The following is a 25923-nucleotide window of genomic DNA, read 5'->3' on the forward strand; positions in this document are numbered from 1 at the left end:
CAAATACCAATGCAGACCTTTGCACAGTGCTATGCTGGAGATGGCACACTGCCAGGCAGGCCTCAGATACACATGGTGTTATCTCAGAACAATTTTAGGGGAATGATATGTTATTCTAGAGTAAGGGGAGATTAAAATGAAGCTCTTGCATTTTTGATTGTAAGGCAATGGAAAAGCTATTTCTATTGCCTTTTCCTGCTTTATTTCATATCCAAATGAAGAAAGGGAAAAGATCAGATATGATATACTGTGAAAAATAGAAAAGGTAATTAAATTAATTTAGTTTGTTCTAAATATGTTGTGCATTTAGTGTTCCTTCTCCAGGCTTCAGTCATATTTTGAAAATTTTGTGTGCAATATATTTGAATTCCAGAGTATTTTATATTTCTGAAGCAAGCATTTTTGCTTACAGAAAAAAAAATATTTCCAAACCACTTACATATAATTCATGATGTATGTCATATATTTATTTAATAAGGTCTCTGTAAATTTAGTCATTTATCTGATTTATATGCATAGCTGTCTGATCACAGTTTGGTACTTGCCACATAGCTACAACTATGCAACATTAAACTTAAATTACAATTCTTCAAGTCCGTGTAATTTTTTCTTGATAGCTACAAGAGGACAGGATGATCATACTTTAACATAGACACTAATATATGCAGTCAGAGTATGTACTTGGTGATGATTTACTTAATTGGTCACAGTAATGTATAAAATCTGAATACAGAAGGGAAGAACTCAAGAATTCAAGAAGAAACAGTATAGCTCTGCACTCTGCTCTTCCAATATACATGTGATATTATGGAACACAAGATATGCAAAAATACCATACATCTTACATGGAAAACAAACGAGCAAAAACTTTTATGAAAATATTAATCTTGCTTTTTCCTATGAATCAGTGTCAAATTTACAAAAAAAAAGAAGGAACAGGAATAGGAATAGGAATAGGAACAGGAACAGGAATAGGAATAGGAACAGGAACAGGGAAAGGAATAGGAACAGGGAAAGGAAAGGAAAGGAAAGGAAAGGAAAGGAAGGAAAGGAAAGGAAAGGAAAGGAAAGGAAAGGAAAGGAAAGGAAAGGAAAGGAAAGGAAAGGAAAGGAAAGGAAAGGAAAGGAAAGGAAAGGAAAGGAAAGGAAAGGAAAGAAAGGAAAGGAAAGGAAAGGAAAGGAAAGGAAAGGAAAGGAAAGGAAAGGAAAGGAAAGGAAAGGAGGAGGAGGAGGAGGAGGAGGAAAGGAAAGGAGGAGGAGGAGGAAGGAAAGGAGAGGGGAGGGGAGGGGAGGGGAGGGGAGGGGAGGGGAGGGGAGGGGAGGGAAGGGAAGGGAAGGGAAAGGAAAGGAAAGGAAAGGAAGGAAAGGAAAGGAAGGAAGGAAGGAAAGGAAAGGAAAGGAAAAGGAAAGGAAAGGAAAGGAAAGGAAAGGAAAGGAAAGGAAAGGAAGAAAGGAAGGAAAGGAAAGGAAAGGAAAGGAAAGAAAGGAAAGGAAAGGAAAAGGAAAGGAAAGGAAAGGAAAGGAAAGGAAAGGAAAGGAAAGGAAAGGAAAGGAAAAGGAAAGGAAAGGAAAGAGAAAGAAAAGAAAAGAAAAGAAAAGAAAAGAAAAGAAAAGAAAGAAAAGAAAGAAAAAGAGAAAAGAAAAAGAGAAAAGAAAAAGAGAAAAAAAAGAAAAGAAAGAAAAGAGAAAGATCCATATTTTTAGAAGACAATTGCCATTTTTTTCCCAATCAGTTTTATTTATGCTGATAGCAGAAAAAAATGAATGAATGAAAAAGAATACAAAAGTACTTCCAGGATTCAATGAAATACAGAAAGGAAGTATTAAAGTCACAATCCCTTTCATCTCTTGCAGCTTACTGATCACAGACAGAAGGGAAAAATGTGGAACATATTCCAGATTTCCTACTTGACTCTGTTGCTTCAGTGCCAAAAGGAAAATAAGTAAAATATTATGTAAAATATTAAACATTATGAGCCAAATATTCTTCGGGGGGGGTGGGGGGGGGGGTGGGGGGGGTAGGAGTAGGAAGAAAGACAGCCAAAAGAAAATGCTTTTCAATAGGAGTAATGATGTCAATGTCCCTTTCAAAACACTTTGGAATATATAGCTCAAAACTGGCAAGTTTGCTGATGACACACAGCTGGGAGGAATGTCTGATACCCCAGAGGGCTGTGCTGCCATTCTTAGGGACCTTGACAGCCTGGAGAGGTAGGCCGAGAGGAACCTCATGAACTTCAACAAAGGCAAATGCAGAGTCCTTCACCTAGGGAGAAATAACCCCAAGCACCAGTAAAGACTGGGGGTTCACCTGCTGTAAAGCAGCTCTGCAGAGAGGGACCTGGGAGTCCTGGTGGACAGCAGGCTGACCATAAGTCAGCAATGTGCCCTTGTGGCCAAGAAGGCCAATGGTATATTGGGGTACATTCAGAAGAATGTTGCCAGCAGGTCAAGGGAAGTGATCTTCCCCCCTCTACTCAGCCCTGGTGAGTCTTGTGTCCAGTTCTGGGCTCCCCAGTACAAGAGAGACATAGAACTACTGCAGCAAGTTCAGAGGGCTATGGAGATGATTACAGGACTGGAGCACCTGTTGTACGTAGACAGGCTGAGAGAGCTGAGCTGACTTGGAAAAGAGAAGACTGAGGGGGGATCTCATCGATGCATATAAATATCTAAGGGGAGGGTGTCAAGAGGATGGAACCAGTCTCTTTTCAGTTGTGCCCAGTGACAGAATGAGGGCACAAGCTGAAGCACAGGAAGTACCATCTGAAAGTGAGGGGGCACTTCTTTACTGTGAGGGTGACAGAGCACTGGAACAGGTTGCCCAGAAAGGCTGTGGAGTCTTCTTCTCTGGAGATACTCAAAACCCACCTGTATGCCATCCTATGCAATGTGCTCTAGGTGATCCTGCTTGGCAGGGGGGTTGGACTAGATGATCTTCAGAGGTCCCTTCCAACCTCAGCCAACCTGATTCTGCAAATTATTTTTTAAACAAACAAACAAAATATATTTAGCATTGTTACAAAAATGTCTATTCAGCACCTATTAGAAACATAAAGAAAGGCAATTTCATTGAAATTTCCAAAGTTTTAGAGGTGATGGAAGTGTTAATTACTATCCAGATTTCTTAGTGTTCCTTCACTTTATACTGGCCAATTCAAAAACCAACAAACACAGAGTTGCATAGGCAGGCACTTGTTCTCGCTGGAGTTCAGAATAACCCAAGCACAGTGCTCTGGGCGGCAAGTTTAGTTACGCCAGTGCCCTCTGACTGGTTTTCCTTGTACCTGTGAACAGACATGGGACAAGGATGGATAACTGTCCCTGGGATGAACTGGTCTTGCAGTTTAACAGTGGACGACAAATATGAGAAGTCAGCAGACAAAGTAAACCCCAAAGTAATATTCACCTTATTTAAACAGATGGTTAAAGTGAATTTTTATTTATATTGTACATTAAATTCAAACTAAGCTTTGTGCGCCCACTTTACCGGAGGCCTGGAAAACCTAGAGGTTCAGAACCAAATTAATTTATGATAACAAAAAAGTGCATTGGGTGTAAACGGCCATGCACTGTCAGGGCGCTGCAGGGCTCCTCTGTGGGGAGAGGCCAGGGCTGCCCCACGCTGGACAAAGACGGTTCCAGCCAGCTCCAGTGGCCCCACCACAGGGCATGGCTGGGCCCAGCAGCCAAGATGGTAGCACTGCATTTGAGAAAGGGCCAAATGCTGCCTGAGCAATGAGGAATGAAGGAAAAAAGTGTGAGGAAACAACCCTGCAGACACCAAGATGAGAGAAGAAGGGAGGGCAAGAGGTGACCAGGTGCCAGAGCAGGTATTTCCTTGCAGCCCATGAAGAGGTCTATGCCAGAATAGATGTCCACACTACAGCCATGGGAGGACCTGAGCAGGTGGATATATTCTGAAGGAAGTGTAGCCTGTGGACAGGAGCCCATGCTGGAGCAGGTTTATCCTAAAGGACTGTAGACCATGAAGAGGACCCAATTGAAACAGAGTAAAGATACAGGGAGGAAGGAGCGGCAGAGGGAAGCTGTTATGGAGTGACTGTAACATCTATTCCCCCTGTGCTGCACAGGGCAGAGGAGGTAGAGGAGCCGGGAATGAAGGAGTGAAGTGTGGCTTGGGAAAAAGTAGGGGAGTGTTTTAGTTTTCGTCTTTGTTTCTCACTGACCAACTCTATTTTAATTGGCAATCAATTAAATTATTTTCCCCAAGTTTAGACTGTTTTGCCCCTGATGCTGGCTGGTAACTGATCCCCCTTGTCTTTATTCTGACCCTTGATTTTTTTTTTGTCTTAATGTATCCTGCTGTCTTGTTGAGGGAGAGTGAGAGAGCAGCTGGGTGGGTGTCTGGCAGCCAGCCAATGTGAAACACAACTGGGTATAAAAATACTTGGAAAGAAGAAGGAAGAATAGAAAACAAATATTTGGTATAATTCACCAATGGATGTGGTTTAGTGTAGTAGAAATCAATGCAATTTCACATAAACTAGCTGATGATGTGGTCTAAGGAAATAATACAGTTACATAGTTTAGCTTTCTGCACACTGTGATCATCCCAGACAACAGAAAAGAGAGGAAGAGTTATCAGGAGATTTATTTTCAAAAATAAATAAATAGTCCACAACTGCAATTCTGTCTATCATCTCTGTCTGATTACTTGTAGCATCCATGCAGAGATCAATTGAAATGGATTTGATTGAAAGAAGGTTATCAGCTATGCAGATTTATTTATGGAAGAAAATCTGCATGAACAGCACCATGATATTATCTGTGGAAATGGTCAGAAGAAGTGATAAAGGAGGATAGTGATAAAGTGTTAAGTGATAAAGAAGGATAAATGGATCTTGAAGATTAGGGAAACTGGTGGACAGAAACATTAAAACTGAACATTGGGTACGTGGATTTGAAGGCGCATATAAAAAGGACTTGATATTATGGAAACCTCCAGAAAATGTCATAGACATGCATTATTTCCTCAATGGAAGGGAGAAGGAAAAACACTTTATGTGCTATGGTCTACATGGATTATTTGGAGGAAGAGGTGCAGAAGAAAATACTGACATCAAGACATGACAGGTCAGAAGAAGACAATATTCAAGTAATTAAATGCCATCTTCCAAAGTCTATTGAGATAAAGTGACTGTGCCACCTCTTTGAATATTCAGACAGACCTTTTTTTGTTTATTCTTTTCTGTCATGAACAGAGATGTGCAGATCCATCAGAATGTGAAGCTGAGTTGTGTTTTAAACCATCCATATTGTTCAACACGTCACATAGACCTACTGAGTAGTTTAAGACAATGTGGAAGGAGTCAATACATAAACATTACTTTAAATCATGATTAATCTTGGCAAAAAAAAGTCCAGTCTTTCTAAGTACTGTCAAATTATTTGGATATTTTGACTGTGTATATTCAAATCAACAACTTAGAAAAATGAGAATAGTGTAGCAGTATCCATTACATTACAGAACCAGGCATCATGCCTGCAGGCAATGTGACAGCTCCCTGTGTGTCTCTGCCAATATCTCTCAGGCTGAACAGAGAAGACCAAGCTACAAGGATGTTCTATGAAGTGGAAAATCCCTTGGCATTCAAGATTAGGTCGTTGCATTGTTTCTTGTTGACAAACGAGCCCTAATTTTGAGTCAGATCTCTTGAAATTGAAGCCTGTGTAACACTTGACATGTTTATTCACCAAGGTTAACCCAGGAAGTATAGCTTCAAAGATATATTTCACTCTACATTTAATTTACATTAGGGAAAATATATCAGAGAGTTGCTACTTGTCCTTGCATCAGTGGAGGGAAATAAAACAGCAGAATTTTGTTCATAAGTTACTATTATTTAAGCTTGTTTGGGAACAGAGACAACTATATCTTAACAACTTATCAAGTGGACAATTTCTGCTATGGCTGTTAAATATCTCTGTGGAAGTGATCTGATCATCTCCGTAGTCTGTTGACTACTTTTAAGAGATGTGAGAAAAGAAAAAGAATGACAAATATCAATCCACTTCATTTTTCAATTATGTCAGGATCTGTGCCTCAGCTTTAGATTTTTTCAAGGTGTCTCCAGCTGAAAAATACTTAAAAGCCACTATTATGTAGAAATCGACAATCACATTTTTGGATGCATTCCCTTCAGGAAAAATAAAAAACAATAAAAAAATCTTACAGATTTAATACTGGGGGACTCAAAATCTTAAACACTTTATGGAGATATTGTTCTCTGATTCTTGGACTTCAAAAATGTTATTATAAATTAGTGTATCAAAAATGTACGCATGTGAAAGCAAATACTGGACAAAGAAGTAAGAGGTAGTACTTTCTACTTTTTTTTTTCTAAAAAAACAGATATTTGGTAAAGTGGTATTTAAATAAAATATTTCATCAATTCAATACTTTTGTATAAGGTAGTGAATATGACAGTAGTAAGGCAATTTTTTGGTAGGCTTAAATAAAAGTCAAGGCAATACTCGCCTTAGCAAAGTTGAATAGTTGGTAGGTGCATACGTAGGTAGGCAGATAGACAAACAGGGAGATAACGTGTTGCACTTGTGAGTGTCCAGAGCATTTTATTCTTTTTTTCAAAGAACCAAAAAAAGTGTTGAGGTGAAAGACATTGTATGTGTTTTAGCAAAGGAAGGACAATCAGGAAGTATATAAAAACATTATGAAATACCAAAGGAGGACATTATTGGTCACATTTTCAGAGTGCCTGCAGTATACAGATATAATCCTTACTTCTTCATCTTTAGGTTTTGTTGTTCCAATCTTTATTTTTAACTTTAGGAATGTTGTCTGTCTGCATCACAGCAGGTTGTTTTATAGGCCAGTTCATCCTAGTTTGATAAGGTAAGTAGCGTATTTCATGTATAGTGTCTTTTTAGGGTTGTTTCCTGTTGTTTCTGTCCTGTATTTGCACTAAAATTACAACACTAGAACAATTGAGGTTTGTTTGTTTGTTTGTTTTTCTTCAGCAAATCAAAACCTTTCGTTTTAATCACAAGAAATGGCAATGTATCAATGGCAGGTAATAATTTAACATGGGGGAAAATCAGATATTTAAAATGATGTGGGCAGCATTAAATATTTGCTCTAAATTAAGAATGGTTTTGTTTGTTTGTTTGTTTGTTTTATCCCTGGTTTTCATTACTTTTGTTCTCATCTTCTGTGGAACTTCTAGTCAAAAAGCCAAAAGAGACTGACTCACTGAAGAAGGGCCAATAGCTCACTGGCTTCTTGCTCCTAGACTTCATGTAGAAATTTGAGAGAACTTTGGAGTCAGCTTTACTCAAATGATGGAGAGACTGACAGCAGCTCCTTTCCCTTGTAAAAACCCTCAGCCAGCATGAAGCCTACTTAGTACAATAAACAACACAGTGTGAACTATTTTTGCAGGTGAGATATCCTGCTGGTGGCCCACCCATAAATCAAGGACACTGGCTAACAGCAAGGGAAACAGCCAGAGCTAAAAGAATGGGGAAATGAAGTGTTGCACATAACCCCCTACTGATTGAAGGTCACAGACCCATTGAGACTGACAATTTATTATAATTTATTAGTGTTGCATTTCTTTTTTAAACCAGCAGGAGCATCAGAATCCAAGCATATCAATTCTGAGGAAATATAAAAGGTCTTTAGAGGATGTGCATTGTGTGTATGAAGGAAAGGGAAATAAGGTAAAGGTAGCCAATTCAACCAATTTGCTTTTGACAAAAAGTTGAATGATGGCTGTAAAACAGTATAAACCTCTCAAGATGGATGTGAAATATGCCAGAAATTATTGATCACATAATCATTAATAGAAATGTACCAACACTTATCATTCAGCAATGCCTAGTACTTAATATTTAGACCTGATATAAAAGAACTCCTGGAATTATTAGTGTAAACAGTAATTAAATGAACCCTATTTTTGGTTATTATTATGCAAGAGATTAACTCCAGATGAAGTCAGTAGCAATCCACATTTTTGAAAGACTGTTTGGATCCAATTCAAGGAAGATCTAGAAGTCCAGAAATGACTGAAAGTCTCTGATCACATACTAAAAAAATTCAGCTGATGCCAACTTGCATAGCTCCATGGAAACTGTTCATCTGCCACATGAAGAAACAACCCATGAGCCACAGGACACAAGCATTGTTTCTGTAGCAGGTGAGGCAGAAAAAGTGTACTAGTTTTTTAATAATAATAATAATAGTAGTAGTTCCTAAGAAAAAAATGTTTTCCTATCTTTCTTAGATTTGTCCATTGTTTAGATATTACATTAACTAGAAAGTGCTGGTTGTCATGAAGTATTTAAACATAGGAATTGTGACATTTCTGGCTCAACAATTATTAACTGTGTGATTTTTGGAGGTCAGCTAGACATTGCGTAGTCACAGAATCATTCTAAATAAAATACCAAAACTAGCCAAGTGAAAATTCACTAGCTTCACATGGCTGGACTGATAAATCCTAAAGATTTCCTGAAACGTGAATATCAAAGTCATGTGTTGGGGAACATTTTTTTAATCAGTCATACAATTTAAAAAACTCCTAAACCAGAACAATACAGTGCCCCTCAGGAAAAGAAATGATCAAAAGACCAAACCCCTCTGGCAGGTATAAATCACCCCACTTAATGCATTACTGGAGGGTTCTTATATTCAGGTGATGAGGACAGCTTTAAAATACAGTTTGACCATATGGTACAATGCCTTATAATCTGGATGCAAAGATGCTAGGTTCATTTCTTTGGCTGCAGATCCCAAATTCAGCTTGTTCCCACTTCCACCAAGTTCAAATGACCTTTTGTTGTAAGTTAAATTGCTTTGGTAATGAACTGCCACTTTCTGTCTCTCTGTTCTGTCTTACTGAAATTTGGATCTGTATCATCTATTTCCATGCTACATTCCTACTTATCAAGTGCTCTCTTACCCTAGTGCTTTTCCCACTTGAAGTGATCAGTTCTGAACTTGGAAATGCCATTTGTTACAACATACTGGTGAAAGCATGCTCCTTTAAGAAACAGGTACAGATGGCAAGTCCATCAGCTAAGTTCCAACCAGAGGTCAAGAGAGGAAAAGGAAATTACCCCTACCACTCATCTCAGACTCTGCCCTCTTCCACTGTCTTCCCTGGCTGCTGGTAAATTTAGCTCATCGTTTCCCCAACCAGCACCCAGCTTAGCCAGTGACAGTGGGAAATCAATATATCCACCACATTTGACCTCATAACCTTTAAACCAGTATCTTACAAATCACTCAGGGTAAACAGTTGTGATCACAGAGTTAGTAGGAAGGTCAACTAGTCTAAAGGTGGAATCAGCTATACCTAAACCATTCCTGACAGATGTTTGTCTAATGTTTTCTTTTAAATGTCCAGCAGATGAGACCCCTTACCTCCCCTCAGAAATCTCTTCCACTGTATTTCCTGTCCTTACTGATAGGAAATATTTTCTCATGTCTAACCTAAATCTTCTTGGCTGCATTTTAGTGTGTTATTCCTTGCTATAAAGATTAATGGATCAATGCCCTAAATAATGCCTGGAAAACATTTTGGAAATCTTTGCAGCAGCCTTTTACATATTTGAAGACTTATATCTACCCCTCAGTTTTCTGTTCCTTGTACACCACCATCCCAATCCTTCTTTAAAACCACATTTTCTTGGTTTCTGATCAATCTTTTTACTCTGCTTTGCCTTCCCCTTCTGTTGGTCCACACATTTCTGGAAATATGGTGCCTCTAATTGGATGCAGTAATGCTCCAGCTGAGGCCAGCATTCAGCAGAGCAGCTGGTTTACATATAATACTCATGTTTATACATCCTGATACATTGTTTGCTTTTTTTAAAATATTTTTGGCAGAAGCTTAGCATTGAGAATACATGCTCAGTTTGGGGTCTATTCTAGTTCCTAGGCTCTTTTCTGCAGAATTGTCTGCCAGGTGGAGATCTACCTTCATGAAACTTCACAAATCCAGGGGAGCCTTCCCTCCTATGCTAGGGCACTGGTGTGGGAAAATGCTGGGCTAGTTTGAAAATTCATGTCAGTTGTTACCTAACAGCTTACTATCTTCAGGGTGCTTACTGTCTTCAGGGTGCTTACATGCGACATGCTTATTTGTTCCAGTGTTTCTCTGGGCACTTTAGTTATGCCAGCTCTTCAGTAACTCCTTCTCCTAGCAAAAAGAAGACAGAATTAGCTTCTTTGCCTGCCTTAGGCAATGACTGATGTGTGTTTTATGTGAGCATACCGCTTTAGGAAAAGAAAATAAGTAATTGTCTAATGGATAGAAGGTGATTACGTCTCATAACTAAAGACAGAGGAATATATTTTCTAAAGAGATCTAAGTAGCCTAGGAGCTACTACCTAGCTACTATGTAGGTCCTACTAATTACATCTCACAGGGCCTAGCAGTAAGCCCTTGTTCCAGTAACCCCACTGATTTAAACCAGTTGTGAGGTAGAACTGGAGGAAGAGGCCCACAGACGTTTTATGTGCAAATAATAGAGTCTGCAGTGGTAGTCGTCCCCGCCCCCTTCTCCCCCCCCCCCCCAAAAAAAAAAAAATTTACTCAGAGATATTCCCAAACAGAAACATATTTTGAGGCTGTTTCTGATGAATCAAGAAGAGTTTTAAGTTTCAGATATCCAAACGACTGCTGTTTGATTGCTTTTATTGTTTAGACTGTTACATTGCAGCAGCAGTGAAGTACAGGGAAGCATAACAAACCCCATGCACAGCATGCAGACTACAGAAAACAAAGTAAAACAGTTTCACAGCTCAGCTAAGAAGCACCTGCAGTTCCACAGCACTCTGCCTTCAGAAGCTTTTCTATTTTGTATGCTGGGTATTTGGACCCATGTTTATCCTGCCCAGCTTTTAGTCATTTAAACTAATATATTCAAACCAGGCACCTTCTTCTGGGGTCAATGAAGATAGGGCAAAAGAATTATTCAAAGTCCTTAAGATCTGAATCATGCCATGGAACATGATTAATTTCTATGCAGCTAATTTAAAAATTAGCAGTCTTTGTGCCCTAAATCCCACTGGTCTGATAATACTGGTTTTAGATAGGTCAGTAAACACCAAAAGATAAAATTTAGAAAAAATCTTGCTGTAGATGAAAAAAACAAAGGATGATGATGTTTGTTTTTTTTTTCCTCCCCCCAAATTTGACCCTATCAGCTAAATTTCTGTCTCCATCTGTGTGCTTCATAGCAGAAAAGAATAGTTTATCATCTACTTCCCTGATTTTAATAGTCAGTGTTCCCTATGTGATACACAGCTACTGACCTGTGACACTGAGCCGTGCCAGTACAGCTGGATGCTTATAGGTCTGGTGCTAGACAGAATAGCAAAGTTAAGGAATTCTGTCCCAAGTCATCCTCCACCCAAATGTTTCTGTGCCACCTGATCAACAGTATTATGACAACATGACATTTGGGGAGATTAAAAACCAGTAATCAAATTACTCTTATCAGAGGGGCAGTGTTTTTAACCATCTGGCTTGAAAAATGAACGAATGAATGAACGAACGAACGAACGAGAAAGAAAGAAGGAAAGAAGGAAAGAAGGAAGGAAGGAAGGAAGGAAGGAAGGAAGGAAGGAAGGAAGGAAGGAAGGAAGGAAGGAAAAAGAAAGAAAGAAGGAAAGAAAGAGAGAAAGAGAGAAAGAGAGAAAGAGAGAAAGAGAGAAAGAGAGAAAGAGAGAAAGAGAGAAAGAGAGAAAGAGAGAAAGAGAGAAAAGGAAAAGGGAAAAGAAAAGACAAAAAAAGAAAAAAGAAAAGAAGAAAAGAAAAGAAAAGAAAAGAGAAGAGAAGAGAAGAGAAGAGAAGAGAAGAGAAGAGAAGAGAAGAGAAGAGAAGAGAAGAGAAGAGAAGAGAAGAGAAGAGAAGAGAAGGAAAATGGGAAGGGAAGGGAAGGGAAGGGAAAGGGAAAGGGAAAGGGAAAGGGAAAGGGAAAGGGAAAAGGGGGAGTATGGTGCAATTTGTTCTGAATTTGCCTAAAAGTTTTTTTTACAAATATCATCAAAATAAAAGCTTTCCTTTGCACATGGAAATCATGTTGAACTCCCAAAGTACTTTTAAAGGATTAAAATGATTAAGCAGGTTGTATTAGATTTCTAATTTTCTCAGCAGTTCACACAGGATTTACAGGTTGATATTTCACCAAGAGTTAAGTCAGGAAGGTTTCACTGTTGTAAGGGTTGAGAAAGCAGACTGAAGTACTGCTTTTGAGTGCTTCTGATTACTTTATTTTATATTATTTTTCTGTATTTTTAATTGGTTTTGATGGTGGTTTTTTTTTTCCTGATATCATCTTATTTTTACAGAACTTGTTTCCATCCATCATTTGAAGAGCTATAAATATCCCCACCCTCCACCCCTAATTACTGCTTTGAAGGTACCATTAAGTCATGCATGTGGCTTAATTTGTACTTGAGGAGGTGGTTCTTAGTGCAGCCTTGTCGTCTGTGCTTAACACCTAGTGAGTTCTTAGAATAGGCTATTGAAGTATTCTGCATTGGTCTGCTTTTTCTACCACTAATTCAAGGATGAGCATAGTCAGCACAGTACTGACTGATTTTGAGAATTACCTTCACCAGAATTTTTTCCAGTAAAATGTATCATACTCTAAAGTCTTGTACAGCCAATGGAAATGGAAATGTTTGCATTTTTGCTTGGCTTCCCTTCAGGAAAGGGCAATTATGAGTAAATTCACCAGTGTATTGGAGAGGATCTAAACTTACAAACACACAAATATGGGGATACTTCTAAATAAATTCAACCCTCCTGAAAATGTCACTCAGAAATTTGAACAAGCCTTTTTGACTTAAAGTGTGAAAATCCAACCACCAAACATTCTGCACAGTAAACTTAGTTTTCATTCATATAATAGCAAACAAAGCGTGTATTGTAATGACTTTTGATCCCATAATCCACACCACAGCTCAGAGGTGAGCTAGCAATTTGCAGAGCTTTTTCTCTGAGCTTTGCTGGCACTTTTCTGCAATTCGAGTACACACTGTTCTGGTGACTGATCCAAATTACAGATATGGTAGAAAGCAAGAGAAACAAACAGGAACTATGAAACTTACAAAGCACACTGACTTTGAAAACTTCAGTCATCATCACTTTTCACTGATTTTGTTAATTTCTTATTTTCTTATAAGGAAAAATTCTCCTCTTATTCTTACAATTGTCATTGGATTCAGCATAACATTATGCCTGCCAACAATACAATAAAAGTGGAACAGCAAAGAAAAAAAAACATCCTTTTTACATACCTATTTATTTCATTTCGTAATAAGCAGTTTCTTTTCTTCTATCAAAATTTCCAGTTTCCAAAATCTCAGCATCTTCATTATAATACAAGATAAAACAAAATCTTAAATTATCAATGTTTACTTCTGAGCTACTGTGCAAATCAAATTTTGAAAATTTTGTTGCAGTATTCATTAAAAACTTGAGTAATATTTGATTTTCATATTTTCCTGGCACTAAGTTGATTGCAATGAGAAAGTATCTCATATGGGAACTTTGATTATTATTGAGGGCATTTTTGTTCTGGTTCATTTCTTGGCTGTATTACCAAAGAAATCCCTAAAAAATGGATTCAGATTTAGAACAAGAAGAATGTTGTGTCAAAAATGTGCTAAATGCCAAAGGGAAAGCATGATTACTCAGAGGGGATTAGGAAAACTGCTTACTTGGATTACCCAGCACTACTGAAAATAAAAATAAAGGCCACTGGGAATAAGGAGGGAGGGTTATAAAAACAAAAACAATAACAAAATCATCCCGATTAGTTAAAAATGGGCCTGAAACAGAAAGGAGAAAATCCTATTACACATTTCCTTCCTATAAGACTGTTTGGTTTCTGATACTTGGAAAATTAGATTACAAGTAACACAGGGCAAAGTCTTTCATATTTCCCTGAGTTTTGGAGTAATCTCCGAAAGAATTGTGGAAGTTGCATATATATGAAGACCAAGCCAGAGCTACCTGCTGACCAAGCTAAACTGAGCCAGGGCAGTGCAGCACATGAGAATGCAAATCTCTGCTCAGTCACAGGGTTCCCACATAAAGCAAGTCATTTGTTTGGGTCTCAAGCCCCCATCAGTGGAATGAGTAACAATATTCCTTGCTTTCCCTATGATGTGCATAAGTCCTGTAAAGCTTTTCATTACCAAGGGAAAAAAGTAACCCCTCCCCTCCACATGCTCCCACTATCTGGGAGGCTTAGGGACACATCTAAAATGACATTACAATATTTTTAGATGGGATAGACAAAGATTTACAAAGGAATTCCAACCATCCGTTCTATGTACTGCTGTGGCTTCCATACCTATTTGGAAACAGAATTAGGAAGAATATTCAGCACCCTATTTCCTGCAAAAATTAAGCTGCTGTGGTCTGTGCCATTTATGCCTGTGCATTCTTTTTCATTGATGTCCCGTCTTCTATTCTCTATAAATTAGCCACAAATCAGATATACATGGAGGCTGTCCTCAGAACGTATCGGTTTTACGGTAAACTGTTCATCATCCTCTTCAAAGTCTCCTTCAATAACCTTCCTTTTCCAGCTGCAAAATTTTATATGTATATATATTTGATACATATCAGAAATATTTATAGTAAAATCTCATCTCCCAAATGGAACACAAGGGAGGGCATACTGAGAAGTTGGTGTTATTGGGACTACAAGGACATTGTGACTTTTTTTTACTATCACATTTTTTGCAATACCTTGTTTGCTCTTTTCACTGTAGTAGTAGAGTGAGATAAGAATTTCATTGAGACAGCCTCAGTGATGCCAAGGTTTACTTTCCTGAATGCCAGCACTGAATTCAAAATTGGCAGAATTCATAAAGATTGTTCCATGTCAGCATTTAGGAACAGTTAAATTGGCACTGTACCATCCTTTTGCTTTTTACTCTGCCACCCACATGATTTTTACAAGTCGTATCTGATTTTGTTCAGTCTAAATACTACTAGTCTAATCTAGTTTGTCATATTTGCCATTTCTTTAATGATGTCTTTTTTCTTGATCATTAATAAATAAAAAGGAAGAAGAAAACTGATAGCTGTAGGAGAAAACTGATCCTACTGGGAGCTTTGAAAATCAAATAAGAGTGTTGTCAGGTATCCCTGGGAACAAGGACTCCCCCAGAAAGCTGTCCTAACCACTAAACACAAGACAGGAGGGCTTATTTCTCCTAGCACTGAGCACGAGCAAGACATGGTGACAACCCTTAACCTAGATGAGTGTAAAACTATTATCCTTGTCCTAAATAAAGCACCTTTGCTATTCTCACCCACAAATGACACAGAAATTCCTGTGATGTAAATCTGCTATCATCCTGCAGCAGCTGCAAAAGGTATTGGAAAACGTGGTTACTCTCTTCTGTCCTGAATGAAAATATGCACCAGAAAAGCAATCAGCTCCACACTGTTAGGGCTCAGAAATAAGAAAAACAAGTTGCACGGAGCTGAATATATTGGGTGATGGTTCCCCAGTTACCTATAACCTCTTACTGGCAGTTTTGGTCTGAAACAGTAGTGAATCCCCAAGAAGCACACAATCCACTCTGCCCTTTCAGCCTGGATGAAGGAGTGTCTGCTCAGACATGTCAGCATGACACGGAACAACTCACCCTCTAGTGGGAAAACTGTAAAGAAAAAAAACATTCCCCCAAATCTTTTCAGGGACTGTTTTATATCCTGGGCTTCCACTTTTGTCTACCAATCTTGTAGCTTGTCTCAGGATGAGTCGAAGATCTAGCTTTGTAAATGGTGTTGGGCTGCCTCAGAAAATATTTTCTAAGAGAAATTTCTGCACCAGATATAACAGAGAAACCAGCTAAATCATTTATGTGCACTCCAGGCAGAAGCAAAATAAGCCCTCTATTCTTTTAAGGATATAGGACACTTTCCAGACACCACCACTTGCCACTCCGAAAGAGTGAAGAATAGCAGGAAACCCGTTTCTATCTGATGTGGCAACCCAGGCAACCTCATGGCAGCCACATTCCCTAAGTCTGAGGTGGCTCAATAGGCACACATTTTAGGATTAAAAAACAATAGAAAAGTATTAGAAGCCTGGGGATAAGGGGAATGTGACAATCAACAGAGTTCAACAAAGCTGGCAGTCACTCATAGAGCCTTGTCTCTGTTGCCTTGGGTCCACCAAATGCATGTCCCCAAGGCATTAATTTTGAGATGCTGCAGGATCTCACATCTTGGTGCAAATGCAAGAGTATTCATTTCTCTTGAGACAACCTACACACAGTAGGTACAGTTTTTTTGTTTGCAATATTTTTCCTTTCCCATCATATCAGAGTTTGTTTGCCCTTTGAGGACTTCATGGATGAACACTGTATGGAAAGTTCCCACAAACATTAGGCTGCTATTCTGCTGAGACCATCCCCAGTAGAGTTAGTTTCAATGGTTTCCTGAAGCAGATTGAAACTCAAAAAATGTGATGAAAGATAATCTTGTGAGATGTTGCATCCCTGTATATTCCCCTTCCCTTCCCTTCCCTTCCCTTCCCTTCCCTTCCCTTCCCTTCCCTTCCCTTCCCTTCCCTTCCCTTCCCTTCCCTTCCCTTCCCATTTAATCAGAAAATATCTTCAATCACCAGTCCAAATACAAGTGATTATACCTGAAACCTGCATAGCACCTTAGTTACATCCCAGATTCCTATTTCCTTCAGGGGAATCTGCACTTCCAGGGTTCCCTGAGAAGCCCTTTTTCTAAGGAGGGAGTTCTACCCCAGCTGCCTCATCCTTCTTCAGTCTGGACCATTGTGAGCTGGGCTGGGTGCAAAAGCCACAAGTGGAAGAAAGTAACATACACATGTTTTAGTGTGCTGGGGGCCACCAAAGTCAACATGGGAAGGGAGAGTGATGAGTTACCTGTGGGGTTTCTATATCTAAAAAGCAGCAGTGACTTGCTAGAATAACCCCAGATGCCTTGAGCTGATTCAAGGTGTGTGTTTCCAGGCTAAATTAAATGGCCGGGGACATCTCTGAGTTCAGGGTACTTTTCCCCTTGGCATTATGCCTGGATTGCAACTGCAGGGCATGGGATAGGGAAACATACAGGTTGAAATACATTATTTACACCTAACATGTTTTTCTTGTATTTGTTGTTGTGTTTTGTTGTTGTTGTTTGTTTCTTGTTTTTTGTTGTTGTTGTTTGTTCTTCAAATAAATCTAACATCTCTTTTCATGCCTGACTGTACTCATAGAAAATGGCTACTGAAAACAGCTTTGCCAGGTTTGGCAGGGTGGGGTTAATCAGTGACCAGGGCTGTGGATAGTAAGTGGTCAAAGCATACAGTTTTCATTAACTAGTCTGTAATTAGCTTAAGTCATCCAGACACATGATGCAGTAGGTAGATGTGGAAGGTATAAACCATACAGACCAACTCTTCAGATAGGGAGCTTATCTGAGGAGTGTGCTCAGTGGTAAACTCAGATTTCTCATTCCTCAGATGAGAGGGGGAGAGAGGGGGATTTCCTGAGTCAGCATGAAGCTGTGTGTAGGAGGATGCTGCAAGGCCAGATCTGGGGTTCTCAGCTCTGCAGGGTTCACAGCACCCCACTTGTGAGACACATGGGTCAAGGGCACAGCAGAAGGCCAGGGAACCTACCCCTGAGGAGGCCATGTAGGGCTTATTAATAGGACAATGTAGATGTTGTCTAGAAGAAAAAAGAAAGAGGCATCACCATTGCAATACTTTTGAGCGTTGGGGGGAGCACACACAACATATTGATCCCTTATGGATGGTTTGGGAACATTTAGCTGACGAAGCCCCTCAGGAATGAATCTTGTGAATAACAGTGGGTTTTGGCTAGGAATTAAGCTCCAAGCTGCTCAATGCTCTTAAAAGTAAGATGCTCCCAGGTCCACAGAGAAGACAAAAAAAAAGGGGGGGGGGGGAGCGCCTATAAAACTCTAAAAGTACAGTCTCCTCTTAATTTTATGTTGTGTCCCACATTAGGCAGTAGTTGAATAGGACATTTGCTGCTTTCCACAGTCACAAGTAAGCAGCTAAAGCTTATATCCCTCTGTAGGATTTTTTTAATGTAATTTGAATAATGTCTTGTTCTGGTTATTTGTTGGTACATTTAGCATTGAAATGTTCTAGCGCCTTATTTATTTCAGCCTATGAAATGTCTCTACCTTTCTTTTGTTATTATTATTATTATTAAAAGAGTCATCTGATGTTCTCTGTGTTGCTTCTCTATAAAAAGAAAAAAGGACGTGTGAATGTCCTTTTCATGGTTATGGCTTGTATCTACTTGTGTCTTCAATGGGAGTTACTGGTAATCAGAGGAACCTGTGGGAAAGAAAGAGGCCTTGAAACAAGTTTCTGAACAATGACATAAGAAGGCAGTAAGTCTCTGGAGCCAATTTTAATTCTCAGCACTAAACATTTTCTCATGCTACTCACGCGTCCGTAAAACTAGAGCAAGCGGTTTACAGACTCTACAAGCATACTCCAAGAAGCCAAACTTCTTACCCCAAATATTTATTTGGATTATATACTGTTCTGCTAGATCGAAGCAGTGATTCTATAAAGCCTCATCAACAATTGCCATATTTATTTTGCCAGAGATGGTGTCTTCAGAAAGGTAAATGGGAATTCTTAAAAACATGTATTTTCACCTGAATTTCCAGACTTTAGATGTTCTTTTTGCTAGTACTATCTTGTATTACTGACCTGTCCCATTAACTGGGTATTTTCATTCTTAATCTTAATTACTTACTACTTTATTTAAAATACAACTTGTAACATCTGCATTGTTTTGAACGAAACTTTCTTGATACTTCCAGTGTGTTTGGGATTTAGTTGAAATTCCCATACCTTTTAGTTTAGTCTACTGCCATAATAGTTCATAAACCAAGTCCTATACTTTTCTCCCTTATTGAGAACTCAAGATAAGTAATGTTTTCAGTCCACAGAGGATTTACATGTAATACATCATACATTGTATCTTGATAATGCCAGATGAAATATTATAAAACTAATCCCCATAACTGACATTTTGCTAATCATCCTCTATTGCTTTTACAAGAAAAAAAATGTAAATAAAGTAACCCTGTAAATGCTCTGTAATCAATGAATAAGGTATAAAGTATGTAACTGATTTTGCATGCTAGATTTGCACTATTGCAAACAGCAGTTGGTATGCTCCAATAAACCATCATTCCAGTCAGGTCTTATACAAAAGTAACCAATTAATATTGCAAAAGTTTGAATAAATAAACTGATTAAAGTCAGCTGGGGTAGCCTTCAAACTTTTATTCAGCTGTTAACTTCTAATCGACAGTATCATGGCTGACAATGTCACTAAAGCTTTTAATAGAGACAAGCCTCAACTACAGAATGTTAAAGAAGTTTGGCTCTGAATGCCACAATTAGGTTCTCTTAAATAAGAACTGCCTTAGAATAATTATCATTTTAACCTATATGCAGATGATTATTTTTTTTCTTCAGAACTAGACACACATCAAGCAAATTCTCACTGCTGGAGCAGTGCAAATATTTTTAGCAGGAATGAGAATCAAGTCTCTAGCTGTTTCCGTATTTGCTCTGTTATAGCTATAGCTTCTTTAAAATAAGTTGAAATGCAAAATCAAATTTCCAGTTTGATTTTTTTTTCTGTACCAAAGTGTTTATATGCATTCTGCAAAAATCATTACCTCAAAGCAGGAGTCCAGCTAGAGTGCTAGATATACATTGTAAGGAAATAAATCTTTTTCACATTTTCAAAAAAAAAAACAAACTGTTAATATATCACTGCTAGAATAATATATATGTTTACATTAAAGGTATCTCTGATGAAAAAATAATCCTTTGTGTAATATTAAACCATTAAGACTCATATTGATTTTCATATTTTCCCTATACTCCAATCTGTCATTCACATTGTTTCTTGCCGTATTCTTATAACAGAAAATATCCAAGAAGTGTTGCATAGATGTACTAAATCCATTTGTTTCAAGTACACAAGCAACGGCTGGTATTTCTCTTGTGTTTCTTTTCTAAAGCTCCCATATCCATCATTACTTACATGAGAGCCAATGTTCACTTAAGATATCAGGAGAGGAAGCGGAAATCCTTTACTGCAAATTAGATTTGTGCTCTAAATGTTTAAAAACTTAAGCAGTGTCACTCTGAAATGTACATTACTTATAGGTTAGAGCCTTTTTTTCCACTTAAACACTTTGCAAACTTGGCAATTTAACGTAAGGGTGTTGGTTCATCTAATGGAGGTAGGGTTTGTGCCTGACCCCCACTAACACACATTAGAAGACTTCTTGACGTGCCAGAACATATGGAGGTCAAACAGTGGCTGCACAGTGTTCAATTTATGGTGCGCTCTTGCATACTTACCCACATCCTAAAGGAGCTTGCAAGTTACAGAATGAGGTGAAATAAGCTTTGCTGCTTGCAGTTCAGCAGCCATTAAATTATTAATGCTTGTGCGGCTGCTGCTCAGAAAGGTTCATTTCCACAGTTCATGAGATCACTGCCTGGTGAAATTACTCTTTGGTGTGCTATACCAGTAGCTCATACACTGGCCCTAATGGGGCAAAGTTAAAAAGTCATACAAGGCTTCCCCTTGTAAACACTTGTGTGGGGGTGGGAGAATAAGTAGGGAAGTGAGGTAGGGAAGGAGGGAATCGTTCTGATTCCTCCATATCCACATCTGTCTGCAAGGTGTGTAATTCCTCAGGGCGGAAGACCTGAGCCTGGCAATTGGTAAAAACTAAAGAAGCCACCCTAACTGCTAGGAAAAAAATAGCTAGCGAGAAAACAGATGGTTATACATGTGGGGTTTCTCCCAAAAGTCCTACTTAAGGCTTTTTTGTGTTATTTTCACAGCAAAATGGAAAAATGTGAATGCATACAGAAAAAGCCACAGATTTATTTTCTGATTTTGGTCACAGTATTCTTACAAAAATGAAAGACTTACAGATCTGGAAACAATCTTATTGTCACATAGCTAATTTCAAAAAAGGAGTATAGGCTGTAAAATGAGTGTGCAATTTCCCACAAATGCTTCCATGTACACCAATGGTAAGATCTTATGGGAACTCTTATTTACACGCGCAAGATTACATGGTTACCTAGTGATGCAAATTTGTAGGTGTAAAATAAAAATCTCAACTTCTGAACGTAGACAGAGGTCACAGAAAACTCCATGTGGACTGAGGCTACAGCTTGGCATGCAGCTTCTAAAAGAGTTTATGAATAAAAATAATAATGCAATAATATTTTTAAAAAGCAGATTAGCAGAAATAAAAAACAAACAAACAAACAACAACAACAACAACAACAAAAAACAGCCCAGTCCTCATTCACTGGTATGTAACAGTTTGGCTTACTAACCATGAGCCATATAGGCTCAAATGCTTAAATAACATACTAGTTCTCTATTCATTTGTCCATCTTCAGTCCTCTATCCTTGTGCTGACATAAGGCAAACATGGCATGTGACAACTACGCTGAACTGGGCAAAGGGAGCAAGAGAGTGTAAAACTGACCTGATTGATATAGCTGCCAGAATTTGTTTACCAGAATGACTTTGATGAACATGTACTTTTTTCAAGACTGTTAGTTCACTGCCATTTGTCTGTTAATTCACATTAAGGGTAAAATTAGGCCATCAAACTGTCTGACAAAAATCCCACCTCAGCAAGCTGGCTGAAGCAGCTGAAGGTATTACAGGAATATTCAAATGCTCAGTGATAACTGCATGGTGTGTCTGTGTAATCTTAGTATGCAGAACTACAGGCTAAGGATATTGTAATAAAATTCCCTGTACATTCACACAATATTCCTAATCGATAAAAATAACATACACATAAATCAGTCATTTGAATAAAGGAGAAATTGCCACATTCCAGTAATTAAGAATGTTAATAATAAAGTAAGCTTGAACCAAGCAGTTCAGTCTGAGTAATCTTACATACAGACCAAAAAATTCTGAATTAAGATACTTTTCCATTTATCCTTTTTAACTTGTCAATAACAAGACACTTATTGTTGTCTTTCTTTAATGTGAGCAACTAGCCAAATTTCAATAGATTTGCAGCTTGTAGCAATGGAAGAAAACACTGCTCCTGTCCAGTGTTTCTCCTGTTTACTTACAGAAAATATCTGAAGTCCCAGAATAATTTGAATAGGAGACAATTGATTTCCCACAGATACAAGCTTATTTTTTCAGGCAACAGTTGACCCAAAAATTACATCTCAGCTTCTCACAAGGTCACACTACCAGATCACCTCTGTTCTTTGCTTGTGTGTAGCCCACCTGTATCTACTAATTCTCTACAATCCCTGATCCCACCATAACCTTCCTACCCACATGATTAATCTTACTGAGGAGAACTACACCTACTTCAAGTTGCAGACGAAACTACAGAAAAACCAGCTAGCTCCACAGAGATTTGGTCCTTCCATCTGAATAAAAAACTGTTGTTCCAAGAACATTTCCCCTGATCCTTTTCATGGCAATGCATTATATGCCTTTTTTTACTCATTTAAAAACTCCCACAGAACTGAAGTTGTATCAGGTCCTCAGGTTTATGAAATGGGGACGGTGGGACTGTGTTAAGGGCTCAGTAAGCTGGATTTGTAACTGCATCCACTCCCACTGTGGCAGATGCTTGGGTCTTTCATTAAATCATTGACTGGGAGAAATGCAGCTAAGTGACCAAGCTTGTTCAACTTTCTCTTATTGATTTTCCTTCAATATCTTTCATCAAATCTGTAAACTTTACAGCAATCAAAATGGCCCTTGGGTGGCCCACAGATGTTTATGGTCTCTGAAGCTATGAATTTAAGAGACCCGAATAAGGCATCTCATCTGGGGAAGTTCTGGCTTCTGTTTTGCTTGATAACATTGTTGACCATGCTGTCAATACTTGTAAATGTGCAAGTGAACAAAAAAAAAAAAAAAAAAAGCAAAAGCCCATAAACTGTTAATATAGAAGAGACAGAAAAATCTGAATCAGTTGTGTTAAAGATCAAAGTGGTCAGTGTCTCTTAAAATGTTAGAGACTGAAAAAATGTTAGATACTGAAAAAATGTTAGAGACTGAAATTCTCGATTTATGGCTTCAGTCTTACAGCTCTCTCAGGTGTTGTATGCACCTGGACTCATGGAGCTGATTCTTTCAGTCCCTGTTCACTGTCACTCAAGCAAGACAGGTATATAAGTAGTTCAGTGGATTGATTCCTCTTACGCAGTAAGAGTGAACCTTCATATATAGCTACTGAAAAATAACTCAAGGAATTTTTTCAATTTATCACATTAATTCAGTTGTTGCAGTTAGATTCCAAATTCACATTTATTTGAAAGATTTTTTGATCAACCTGGTGATCTGTTTTTTTAGGAGGTAATTTATTCAGAGGTTCATATGCTCCACTCAAATAAAATAACACTTTAAGATATATAAGGATAAAAACACAAGCCATTATATGAATAATAGAAATAGAAAAAAAAAATCCATTGATCTGGTAGTGTTCATAAAAAGTTACTTTAACATGTTTAACTAAATACAGAGACCATAATTAATATAGAATCATAATATAATACAGTGACAGAGATTATGGTCCCTAACATGCTATGCTACTCCTCTAATACAATATAAATTAACTCAAACTGAAGGCATGCTTTCTAACAGAAAGACAGGGTTCATTTTCTAATTATTAATGTTTCACTTCTGGTAGCAAAATAGAAAGACAGTTTATGACTTTATAAATAGAGAATTATTTTTCAAAAAATATTTGATATCAGGGTTCATAAGTTTAGAATCTTTCTCACTTCACAAGCCTTGATTTTTTTTTTTTCCCATCTTGGTGCCCAAAAGGCTGCAAGTTGTTCAATGAATGTTATAGACAAATCTGGTAACAAATAAATGTTCTCTAAGATATGAGGAAATATAATCTCCCCTGAATTTTAGAAACAGAAGCCCCACTTCTACCAACTATTTCTTCCCAGTTCAAGGTTAATAAACATGAAATCTAGGGAGCACTTAACTGAAATTCATTGCTGTCTTCTAGACACAGTAACAATGAATATTTGGGATAAAGAAACCATCTGATAGCCATAGAAGAAATATCACACTACAAACACATTGAAGACCTATGCACAAAATACCATCTCAGAGAAGATTCAAAGGCTTTGAAGAGCATCGTGCTTCCTAGAGCAACTACAACCGTAAGTGAAGTAAACTGAATTTTTCCAGTATGAATTTGAACAGAGAGAAAAAAAAAAGTCATTAGTCTCTCTTTATCCAATTCTTCCTATCTCCCCTGTAAAAACTAATCCTTACAAAGAACCAGAGTGTTTTGTATGCACAGAAGCAGAATAAACTGTGCATTAAATACAATATGAAAATCCAGCTGAGCAATACATGACGTCCAACGTATTTTAAAACAATACGGGTAATAAGATAAGCCATCAAATCATAATGTAAATGAATGTAAATAAGAGAATATTAAAACTCAGAATAATTGGGCATGAATACTTTGCAAAAACCTGCCTAAAACAAAAACATATTAGCAGGGTCTGTTAAGAGAATCACTTTTAATTCTTTTTCTGTTTTTAAAAATAAATCTAAATGAGCTTCTAGAGAAGCCATAGGTAATGGCTCCAGATATATCATGAGCAGCCAGTTGCCAGTACAGCATTTGGACTCTTCTTCTCAACACCTGTGTGAAATGCAGTACATTCCATCACTTAACTTAATTTTCTTGTAATAAATGCTAATACGTACTATATCATCTTCAGATCCAAAAGAGCTTCTCCTTATCATTTCATGCTCACATATTCTAATAACATTTAATTGTATGCTAATGTTAATGTTTATGCTAGCTTAAATTCAGATTTTATTCTTTTTTTGTCAGAGGTTAAAACAAGTATGATCAATGGGTGGTATGTCATTTGGGACTGTCATACTGAGATTCCTTTATTATTTGGTTGGGAGGGTAGGGGTTAAGATATGCTTCGTGGCACTGGATGTTGATCCTGTGTGGAGTAAAGGTCTGTTACTAGAGAGGTATGAATAAATCAGGCATTCTGTTCAACTATGTAGAAAACTGTTTCTATTTTTCAGGAATGCAATCTGCTGTAAAAGATATGGAAAATAACTGGATGATATAATACCGGGGAAAAAAAAAAAAAAAAGCTTCTTATTGTAGCTAGTGATCTAATTGTTCTAATATTCCATGTCTCTCAATAACTTCTGTAGCCAATGGTAGAGAAGCCCAAATGAAACACATCTGCAGAACAGAGACACTCTTACCCACATCCTTCTTCTCCATGCAGCAGAACTATAGTAGTTTTATTGCTTACAAAGTCTTCCAGAAACAGTAAGTCTGAATAACTTCTCCATTTTAATATTTTGTTTAGAGCAGAGGGATGAGGGTCAAATCAGGAAATATTTTCAAGCCATAGTATTTAAAAATCTTAGAGGTGGGTGAGAAACACACAACTTTTTTATTTTTTTTTTAATTTATTCAAATTGGTCGTCGTGCTGTTTCTGTTTTAATTTTTATGTCTCCATTAGCACATCTCTCAAGAAAAAACAAAACAACAACTATTTTTAAGAATGTTCACAAAAAGAAATTCAGGAAGAAAATTGTTCAACAGTCTTTGGAGTGTTTCTGTGACAGAGAAACAGAAATGATACCATACCACTGAGAGGATCGGGCATACAAAGTTGTGCCATTAGCTCTGTGTATCAAATAACTAAAGTAATGCTCAATTTTTACGTAGAAAATAGAATGAAATGTATGCTAATAAAGTAGCATTCCACCAAATTAAGATTAAATTATTTGTATTTTTCCTGCATTGGAGAGTACTTCACCTAGAAATTGCCAAAGTTAA

The sequence above is a fragment of the Anser anser genome (genome assembly GCF_964211835.1).
Source record: "Anser anser genome assembly, chromosome: 3".
Taxonomy (NCBI): Eukaryota; Metazoa; Chordata; class Aves; order Anseriformes; family Anatidae; genus Anser; species Anser anser.